Source organism: Salarias fasciatus, chromosome 5 (genome assembly GCF_902148845.1).
Source record: "Salarias fasciatus chromosome 5, fSalaFa1.1, whole genome shotgun sequence".
Classification (NCBI taxonomy): domain Eukaryota; kingdom Metazoa; phylum Chordata; class Actinopteri; order Blenniiformes; family Blenniidae; genus Salarias; species Salarias fasciatus.
The window spans coordinates 16,692,149-16,701,672 of record NC_043749.1 but is presented as its reverse complement, the minus strand read 5'-3'; the positions used below and the strand labels follow the sequence as shown (position 1 = coordinate 16,701,672).

General features: G+C 43.4%; 1 protein-coding gene across 1 annotated transcript in view; it reads left to right on the top strand.

Moving 5' to 3' along the window:
* The first annotated feature begins 1,055 nt into the window (after positions 1-1,055).
* Positions 1,056-9,524, top strand: part of gli1 (GLI family zinc finger 1) — a 61,042-nt gene continuing 52,573 nt past the window's right edge. Inside the window, exon 1 of the mRNA XM_030091945.1 lies at positions 1,056-1,376. The gene's annotated coding sequence lies outside the window, so the exon portion shown is untranslated. The remainder of the gene's footprint in view (positions 1,377-9,524) is intronic.

Here is a 9,524-nt window from a genome sequence, read left to right as displayed (position 1 = left end):
ACTGAGGAACAATAATATTCCCAGTTCAAGATCGGTGTGACAGTATTTCTGTTAAAAGTTTGAACGCTATCAGTTAATTTTTTTTTTTTTTTTGATGATGAATATTCTAGTTTCATGAGGTCCTCCGGGAAGATGCATCCACTGGTAATCCCTTGCAGTGCCTTCAGAACTGGCTGGGAAGTTGTAAATGTTCCAACATCTGCATGCAGTCTAAACTGGAAACTTTCCACTGGAAGAGTTTCTTCAGAGCTCATAAAAGCTGGTAATATCTCACTCAATTCAACATTCTGCATCTACATGACTAAAAGCATTAAATACTCTGTAATGAATTAACATCTTTGAAGTTAGAAACAGCTGTATTTTCATATATGTAAGAAGTGATGTTGACATGAGTATTGATAATCCAAAAGCATCATTCTCCCCACATTTTCCTGAAATAAAAGCAGCAATCAAAGCGTTTCCTGTATCCCTGCTGCAGATGGAAGTCCAGTCCGGGTTTTGCGGTGGTTCCTCTGGCAGGACGCAGCAATCTGCAGCATCCCCACACGTAGCCAGCAGCAGCAGCAGCAGCAGCAGCAGCCACACACGCTGCTCCCAACTCACACCGTTAAAGTAAACACTAACATTTATAGAAAGATCGTCGCATTTCCTAGAGAGGAACGCGCTTTATATAGAAACAGTCATGTCCGTGCAAGCATTTTCACGAACACACGCATGTAATAATCTTTTTAAATAGCCAGCTATATATCTGTATAAACGCGTCGCGCCGCTTGCGCGCGCGGAGAGAAGCCGCACGTTGTCGAGGTTTGAGCGTCCAAACTGAGGCGCGTGGTTAGTGTGAGGGTGAAAACCGAGGCAGCGTGGAGGCTTCTTCTTCTTCTTCTTCTCTCTCTCTCTTTTTTTTTTAAGAAAAACAAAAAGTGAACTTCCTGTTTCGGGGTGGTCCACAGACTGTGGAGAAAGGGAGGGAGGGAGGAGGGAGTGAGGGGGGGGGGGGGGGGGGGGGGGAGGGGAGAAGGGGGTGCGCGCATTCCCGCATTGCCTGTGCAGCCAACTCCAGGGCGCTTTGCGGGACTCCACGGCCGAACATGGGGATCGGTTTTGTCAACGTTTGCGCAAAGCGACTGTGAAGAATCAAAAGTATGGAAAAGCGCTCCTGAGGGGGAGGTGGGGACCATGCGCCGGGTTCTGTGAAGAGTCCAGTCATCTCCATCCGAACGCGCCTGCAAAGAAAGTAAGAGAGAAAGAGAAAAAAAAAGAGCGAAAAAGAAGAGAGGGGCTTTACTGGGAACTCCGACTCCGACTCTCAGCTCGTCCGAGGACTCTGGGAAACAAGTCAGAAAGTTTCATGCTGAATATTCCCACATTAACCTGAGGTAAGCACGCGCTCATTGATCCTGAAATCACGCCCAATTACTGGTGGGAGGGAGAAAAAAAAACCTTGTTTCGTGTGTTAACTTGAGTTTTTATGCTTCATTACTAAAGTATTAGAGTAAAGGTGTTATCATTGACTGTAATTCGTGCTGATACTTGATGATGATGATGACGATGATGCTGATGATGAAGATAATGGTGATGATGATGATGATGATGCGTGACTCGCTGGGAGAATCGTCTTAATTAATTTGTGGCGATTTCTGTAATTGAAACGCACAATATTCCTAGAAGATCAAATCTGGATTCAGTGTGTTCTCCAACTGTTTGTCCAGCCCTTCTCTCAACATTTCAAGAGGAAACTGTGGCTCGGTCTGTTAAAGTCAAAAGCATCTGACAATATAAGCGTCTTCCTGCTTTTAAACGTTTGTTTCCTTGTTTATTTGCTTCTTTTGGGAATCTGAGTGCCGCTGCAGTTTAAAATCACCCTACAGAAGAGGGTGCCAGGGCCACCCGAGAACAGCTGTTTCTTGTAACCTGAAATACTTGAAGGTGCCAATATTTTTTTCCAAATGTAAGTTAGCCTCCTGCCAAGGCGCCCACCAGGCAACACTGCCAGTGAAGCCCTGTGTAAAAGCTCCAGAGGACAGAGAACTCCTGCAAACACCCTATTTTTTTCCTCAACAAACTGACCAACTTTCCTTTCTCTTGAAAAGAGAGGAATGAAGTGAAAGGATAATAATCCATGTTTAATCTGTGAAAGAGTATGGATTGTAATCTAATTACCTCTATGAGAGTTGACTGTAGCTGCTAATGTGGGAAGATTAGGCTGATGGTCTTCATGTAGTGGACTGAAGAGCGTCAACACTGGACTCAATAGACGAGCCAAACTCTTATTTATTCCAAAGTGACAGTGAGAAGTGCTGAGCACACAAACGCACCACCTCCCCTTAACAGTATTTGCACACACGCGCGCACACACACACGCACACACTCACAGAACACTAGACAATCAGGATCATTTTTTTGCATTTATAGAAATTGAACAAAGGCTGCAAAATTACTCATGGAGCATTTTAAACTTTGATGCTTTAATATTGAAATTGTTTAATTTTAAAGCTGGTCACGTTAAACGACGACTTGAAAACTCAACTTTTCGTAACAGTTTTTCACGTGCTGATCATTTATCCTGCAGACTTGCAAAAGTACATGCAAAGGTTTGGTCAAATTTAATTTCCAATTGATTTCCTGAATATCCTCCGGGGAACAGCAGCGGTGAGACCCTCGCCAAGGTTGAGCCGGGGGAGTTTTTAAGGGAGGAAAGTGCACTTGTCCTTTGGCCACGTGTGAAAAGCTCCACAGGGGAGCTTCCTCGCCCTCCCTGGCCTTTATCAAGTGTGTTAAGGCCAAAAGGTCCTTTAATGGGAATGTTCTTAAACAAATAGATCATACAGGAAGCAGCCGGCCACAGGTGGGGACTGACCTGGTTTATCAGCACCATATCAGTGCTGTGATGAAGTGTCTGTCAGCCTGAATACAGTTGAATTCAAGGAATGTCCAAACAAAGAGAGGCAGGTCGTAATGTGGCTTGTTTATTTGTTGTGGTCGTGTTTGTTAAGTCGGATTCTGATGATGGCTCAGATGGTGAAATACATTAGAGGAGCCTTGTGGGATTACTAACGCAGGTAATGTGAAATTTGTCGTCGCGCCGTCGGCCGCCGGTCATGTGACCCACACGTAACCGGAGGCAGGCAGCAACAAGTGGTGTGTTTTTGTCCAGATTCCATTTTAGTCCGCTCAGCAAGAAACATGCGTCACGTGATGCCTTCAGCTCCCCCCAAACACACGCACACACACACACACACACACACACACACACACACACACACACACACACACACACAGTCCTCCTCCTCCCCCCTCCCACCTTCCAGAAAGAGGGAGGTGAGGTGGAGGAAGAAGGGGGGGGCGTAGAAAGACCACCCTCACTGGGATCACAGCCCCTCAATCAGACCCTTTCACACCCTGTGAACCTGAAACAATCAGGGTTTAATAGCAGCTGTCTGTCTGTGCCGGCCCCGGCTAAACCCGACACAGGCTCACAGAGCAGAGCCGACCGGCTCCGGCTGCACAGAGAACAGAGCAGACAGGCCCGGGATGCTCCAGAGGACACATAATCAAAGACTCACACGGACATTTCTTTTCTGTCCTCATCCCCCTGCTACTCTTTTCTCCTCATAAAGAGATGGTCTGCCCCCTTAGATCTCTGAGAATCTGATCTCCGAGGGTTATTTTAGTTCACCTCCGGGACTCCATTCATTTTTCTCCCACTGTGTTATATAATTCCTCTTAATTTCGACCTGCTACATGTTTGCTGTTGTGGTTGTCATTAAGCCGTAGCCTATCCTGTCAGAGCCACGTAGAGCTCCCCAGATGAAACTTTGGCAATCTGCGTTAAACGGTCTGTTTCCTGTCAAACAACTGTTGCATGCAGTCATAACGTTCTAATTATTTCACAAGATCTCCGAGAAATTAATATCCAAGCCATCAAATGATGCTCAAATGAGGCAGAGGATTGAAGGGGGTGCGGAGGGGGGGGGGGGGGGGCTTGTTACTAAGTAGTGGGCTGACACCAGAGGGCAAAGGCATTAGACACTTAAAAAGCTTGAATCGCATTAGTCAAAGGGCAAACATAATAGAAAGGGGAAATGTTGCAGTCATGGGAAATATTCTGAAAATCATTGTTCACGGTCACTAGGAGCTTTCCCACCCATTAAAAGGGCGTATTAGACAAATTGAAGCTGCGTAGATTGAAAAATAGAAAGAGTGATAGTCAGTTCAAAGCAATTGAGAAATTAGACAGGGGTCAGCTGAGGCTGACAAGCTTTAGTGGAGAGAAATTCAAGCCGAGTGTTGAGTTAATAATTGTTTCAAAAAGCGATTTCATGACTTTCTTTCATTTTACACATCAAACAGGAACTCAAGCAGGATGTGTCACAGATTAATCAGTGTTGAAAGTAAATCCTCGTACCAGCACCAAACCTTTCTGTTAATTTATTGTCATGGCACACAGAATAAAAACAGTCACTGTCAGATGTTTCTGTTTGCTCAACAGCCATTCAAAACCTTTTGCATTCTGTGGAAGAGTTTCATGCAAGGCAATAGAAATGGTCATTTTTCCATTTCGGTAAGGTTTATTCTTTGTAGAAGTCATTGCAACTGATGCTCGCCTGAACATTTACTATGGTCCTGCATTTCATGTTGTCTGAATTATATCATTATAAAACAAATCATACCTGCCCAGGTCTGGTTACTGGTCTGCACCAGGCAACAGTGAGAATCATGCTTCTGGTTCTGTTTTTCGGTAAAAGCTGTGTTTTTTTTTTTGCAGAAGCCTCGGGGATAACATGTGTGCGGGTGTGTGAGTGAATGAGTGCGTGCGCGTGTTTGTAATATAAATGTAAGCATGCTGCTAACAGCGAGAGGTGGAGTCAGTCCCTTTAACCCATCATTTGCCTCTATTCTTTGAATTTGGGTGGTAGCTTTTAATGCGAGTGTGTGTGTGTGTGTGTGTGTGTGTGTGTGTGTGTGTGTGTGTAATGGCAGCGTGGCACTGTAGTTGTCTCATGTGGTTGATATTAGAAATCAAACTGGTGCTAATAGGTTCCAGGTGAGACTGCGAACAGCTTTTGTATGCACAAACAACCCACAGTGGTCCTCACTCGTTTCCCCCGGGTACATGAGCCGCGTTCGTAACAATGGGCCTGCGGTCGGGGTTACTTTGAGGGACGGTGGTCGGGTCAAGACATTAGTGGCGTCTGTGGAGGAGGCAGAGAAAACCCAGGCCCTGGGAGTTTTCAGAATGGGTTTTAGATCCCTGATCAGGTTGATGAGGAACCATCAGAGCTCCGCTCGGCACCGGCAGCAGCTGGACGCTGGTTCTCGCTGCTCCCAGATGTGTTTCTGGTGCGCGAGCGCCCGTGGCCGTGTGCGTTTCACTGTGTGTGTTCTCCGCCACCGATGACTCACGTCGCTGCGCTGTCCTGTCGACAGGCAGAAAGTGAGGAGGAGGCGGTGTTTATTATTTCACTCGGTTGCCATGGCCACGGTGCGTTCGGGTGCTGCCATCGTCGGTGTAATTACCACACAGTGCCTGACAGCTGCCTTCCTCGCTACCTGCAACTCTGATGGACATAAGTTAGTGGAAAAAAAAATGTCAGATCCGTGTTTCTTTTGCTGTTTCTGACAGTAGAATAAGATGATCATGTCTGGCATGACAAACTTTTTAATGTTTTTGACTTCCCCAATTGATTGTAATGCAAAGTTCTCATCTAAATTTCACTTTTTTCAGGAATTGTTATGCTGGCATGATCATTTCTGACTTTTAATTTCTGACAGAATAAGAGAGATTAGGTTGAGAAAAAGTGCAGAGCCGCATTGGTCTTGCGTGTGTTTATGATGGGCCTTCTGGACAACAACTCTGTTATCTGAGATGAGATAACGTCCTCAGATTCTTGGCTTGGCGTATGTTCTTGAGCAACTCGCGGCTCCACATACCACACGCTCTCCTCACAGCATATACAGCAACAGTCCAGAAATTCGCATATAAAGCTGCAAAAACAAGAGCTGTTATTAATCATTTAGCACTGTGCAGTGTGTTTTATATGTTTTAGAGCTCAAAGTGCACATGGAGGCCAAAAGCTGCTGGGATACACTGGAACAATCAACAGCAGTTGTGCATTATACATTTTTTTTTGGACAACACTTCAGCTTAATTTTAATTTACAGAAAAAACTTTGTTTATTATAATGTTCACACAAGTATCCCTATTTTAAGAATATTACTCTTTCACTTATAAATGGTTATATTTTAATTTTATAGCTGTTGAGTTGTTTGAATATGTTGAGTGATTTCCTTTATTCAAGATCAAACCTTTAACATCAGTCAGATCTTCGTCATCACTGTGTTTTTCAACTGTACCTAGAAGCTCATGTTACAAATATGTGACACGCTGGTGAATCTGGTCTGTGACCCGGCTGTAGCGAGGTCCTGGTGGGGCGTTTAAAGATTAGTGTGTTAGCACAAAACTCTGTTTCTCTATTTTCTGATAGTTTTGAATTTTCTAGGCAGCCTCAACAATCCAGGAGTTTTGATTATAAAAAGTACAAATCGTGTCATTGGTAACAGGATACCAGTGATCAAGTTAGTTTGCACCCAAGTCATTCAGTGTATACGCAGATTGTCCTGTTTATGTTAATAAAATGATCACATTGACGTGTTTAATTTGGAGAAACAATGTCATCATATTTACTCGATCAATCCCATAATTCTGTGAGGTTGGATGTTTGTGACATGTGTGCATGGTCCCACACCCAGTTTTACCTCTGAGCCTGTCAGTATTGGAGATGGATTCATTAGCTTCAGACTCGTTCAATAAGCCCCTGTCGTGAACTGTATCAGACGTGTTAAAGAACAATCCGATGTGCAGTTTGCATCCAGTCTCAAAGGATCCTGAACAGTTTTCCACCAACTCCTCTTATCCGATCGTACTTTCAGTCAGGTAGAAGTGTTTATGATGCTTTTTACTAAAGACTGACGGATTTGCAACCGGTGAGTCACAGGTTTAGTTTAAGTGCAGAAGAGTTTCAAACAATGGATGACCTAAACCACTCTGTTGCTTCTTACTGCGTGTTTATTCAAAGAGTTGAGCAGTGTGTGTGTGTGTGTGTGTGTGTGTGTGTGTGTGTGTGCGGTCAGTCCTCCAGACCCACACAGAAAGATGGGGACTCTTTGTGTATGTCTTTTCTTTTTTTGTTACCTCTCATCCAAAAGTTTCCATTTCCTTTAAAATAAATCTCCCTCATTCTGTGTGTGTTTTTTTTTTTTATAAACTTTGTTCTCCCCTGACTGCTGTCCCTCTCGTATGCGTCTCTATTCCTGTTCCCCTGCTCTGTAAAGTAAGTGACAGTTGAGAGAAGTGACAGAGGCCTGCTGATGCCACGTTCACCGGATCAGATGCCATAACAGGAAGTGGGTCCACGCTCACGGAGGCAGTGCGCTGACACGACGCATGACCTATAACCGCTGCAGGCCAAATGCAGGCCGAGTCGTCACTGATACACTGACATGAATCTGCAGTGGGTCAAAGGTAGCCGCAACCTTCGCATTCAGGTTTGGACACGACGGTCGGCCTGCGGAGCGCTTTGATTGGACGTCAGAAGATCTGGACGCTAAATGATGATTCAGAGAGTTAGATTCATTTGTAGCATCTGTTGATTATATTCGTAGCACAAACAAGATGATAAAGCCGACTTCAAAGAGACGCGTCTGCGACCAAACTGGATCCATTTGGGCCAAACGGCACAGCGGCAACCGTGAGGGGGCGCGACCGCTTTGTCGGCTTTTTGATAGCTCAATCTTTCTTCTTTAGCATCAAATATTGTTCTGTTTCCCTGTGGGTCACTGCTGTGAAACCAAACTGGAATCAACTTTACGTCAAAGACACTGAGAAAACAATTCCCCTCCAGCACACAACAAAGGTTTTGCACGATGTAATTACCTCAACTACAACAAACCTTTGCTGTTGTGTCGTTTCCATACATGAAAAAGGAGTTGGGTCTTTATAGAGAACGGGTCCAGTGAGTCTGCTTTATATTTGATGCCTTAATTAAACCTTTAGGAAAATAATATTATTGGCACACGCTGAGAGAGAAAACTTTCCGTTTTCATTAACAATGGAATTTGTTGGGAAGGAAAAAGAGTAAAGGGCGAACGAGTAAAACATTTCATAGTGTATGTGGAGGAGTTAGGGAGAGAGATAGAGAGAGAGAGAGAGAGAGAGAGAGAGAGAGAGAGAGAGAGAGAGAGAGAGAGAGAGAGAGAGAGAGAGAGAGATGCAGATTGTTTTAAATCCGCAGCGAGTCAGGCTCTCAAATTTATGCCCATGGGCTGCTTCTTGGGTGGGCTGCAGGGAGGGCGGTGCGCTAGCTGGAGCAGGGGAAAGTTGCCGACTCCAGACTGCTCGCCTTGCTCTGAAGCTTTTCCTGCTGGAACACATTTACAACTCAACCGTCCTGACTGGCTGCCCGGCCCTGCCCTGAAACAACCAGCTGCACTCACCCACTTCTTCTGACGATTGTTGAGCAACTGCGGTTATTTTGTGTTGTTTCGATGGCTTTTTTAGTTTTTTTTTTTTTTTTTTCTTTTTATTAACACGTCCTTATTGTTAAAACTGTGAAACCCACTGCACATGTTTTCACAGGATACAACACTATTTGTGTTTTAGTGGGGGTTTTTTTTCCTGGAATATTACAAACCTTTATCACATTTTTTATTATGTTTCCTATTACACCAGAGCTGCACTGCAGTTACTGCTGTTGAAAGATTCTGTGCTTGATCACAGATAGTTTTAATGACACTTCATTGTCTTGAACACAGAATTATTGTAGCAGACAGTCAAAAAGTACATTGATGATAAGTTAGGAAAGTATTCACATGTTGGTGTTTTCTTCCTAAAAATGTAAAGTTTTTTTCCATAAAAAAGCTTAATTGCAGTCTGTGACTGTTATGAAGCTAGACGTTATTCAATGTATTCACAGGCAAACATGACAAGCTTTTAGAAAATGTTTGAATTTTTCCTTCTCAGGCTGAAATGAAGTTTGTGAATATTATTAAGCATTCAGTCTTATTAAATTTCTTTTAAATGTTTTAATAATGCCTTTGTTATAATCATCACTGCCATATTGCTGGAAGATTCAACAATACTTTTCTACAAACTTATGCAAATGTTGCAAATTGGTTTTTCTTTTCGTAAATATTACAAACTTGGATAACATTTTTTGCTTCTTTTTTTTTCCCAAAAGGACAGCTGATTATTATTGTTGGGGGTATTATAGCTGTGCAGAGTGTTCAGTGACTTAAGCTTTACTGTTTTCATTTCAAAGCTGTGAAAGCCATACACAGGAGATAGATTATTCAAAGTTTTAGTGATAATCTCGAAAATAATTGAACCGACTTTGGTGAAACCATGGTTCTTGATGGATTTCATAACTGAAGTTTCTTATTTTTGTTTTTATCACAGGAATATTGCTGGACTGTGAAAAAAAACAACAATAAACAAAGAGTAAAGTGGTTTTTTAAGTGTTTTATTT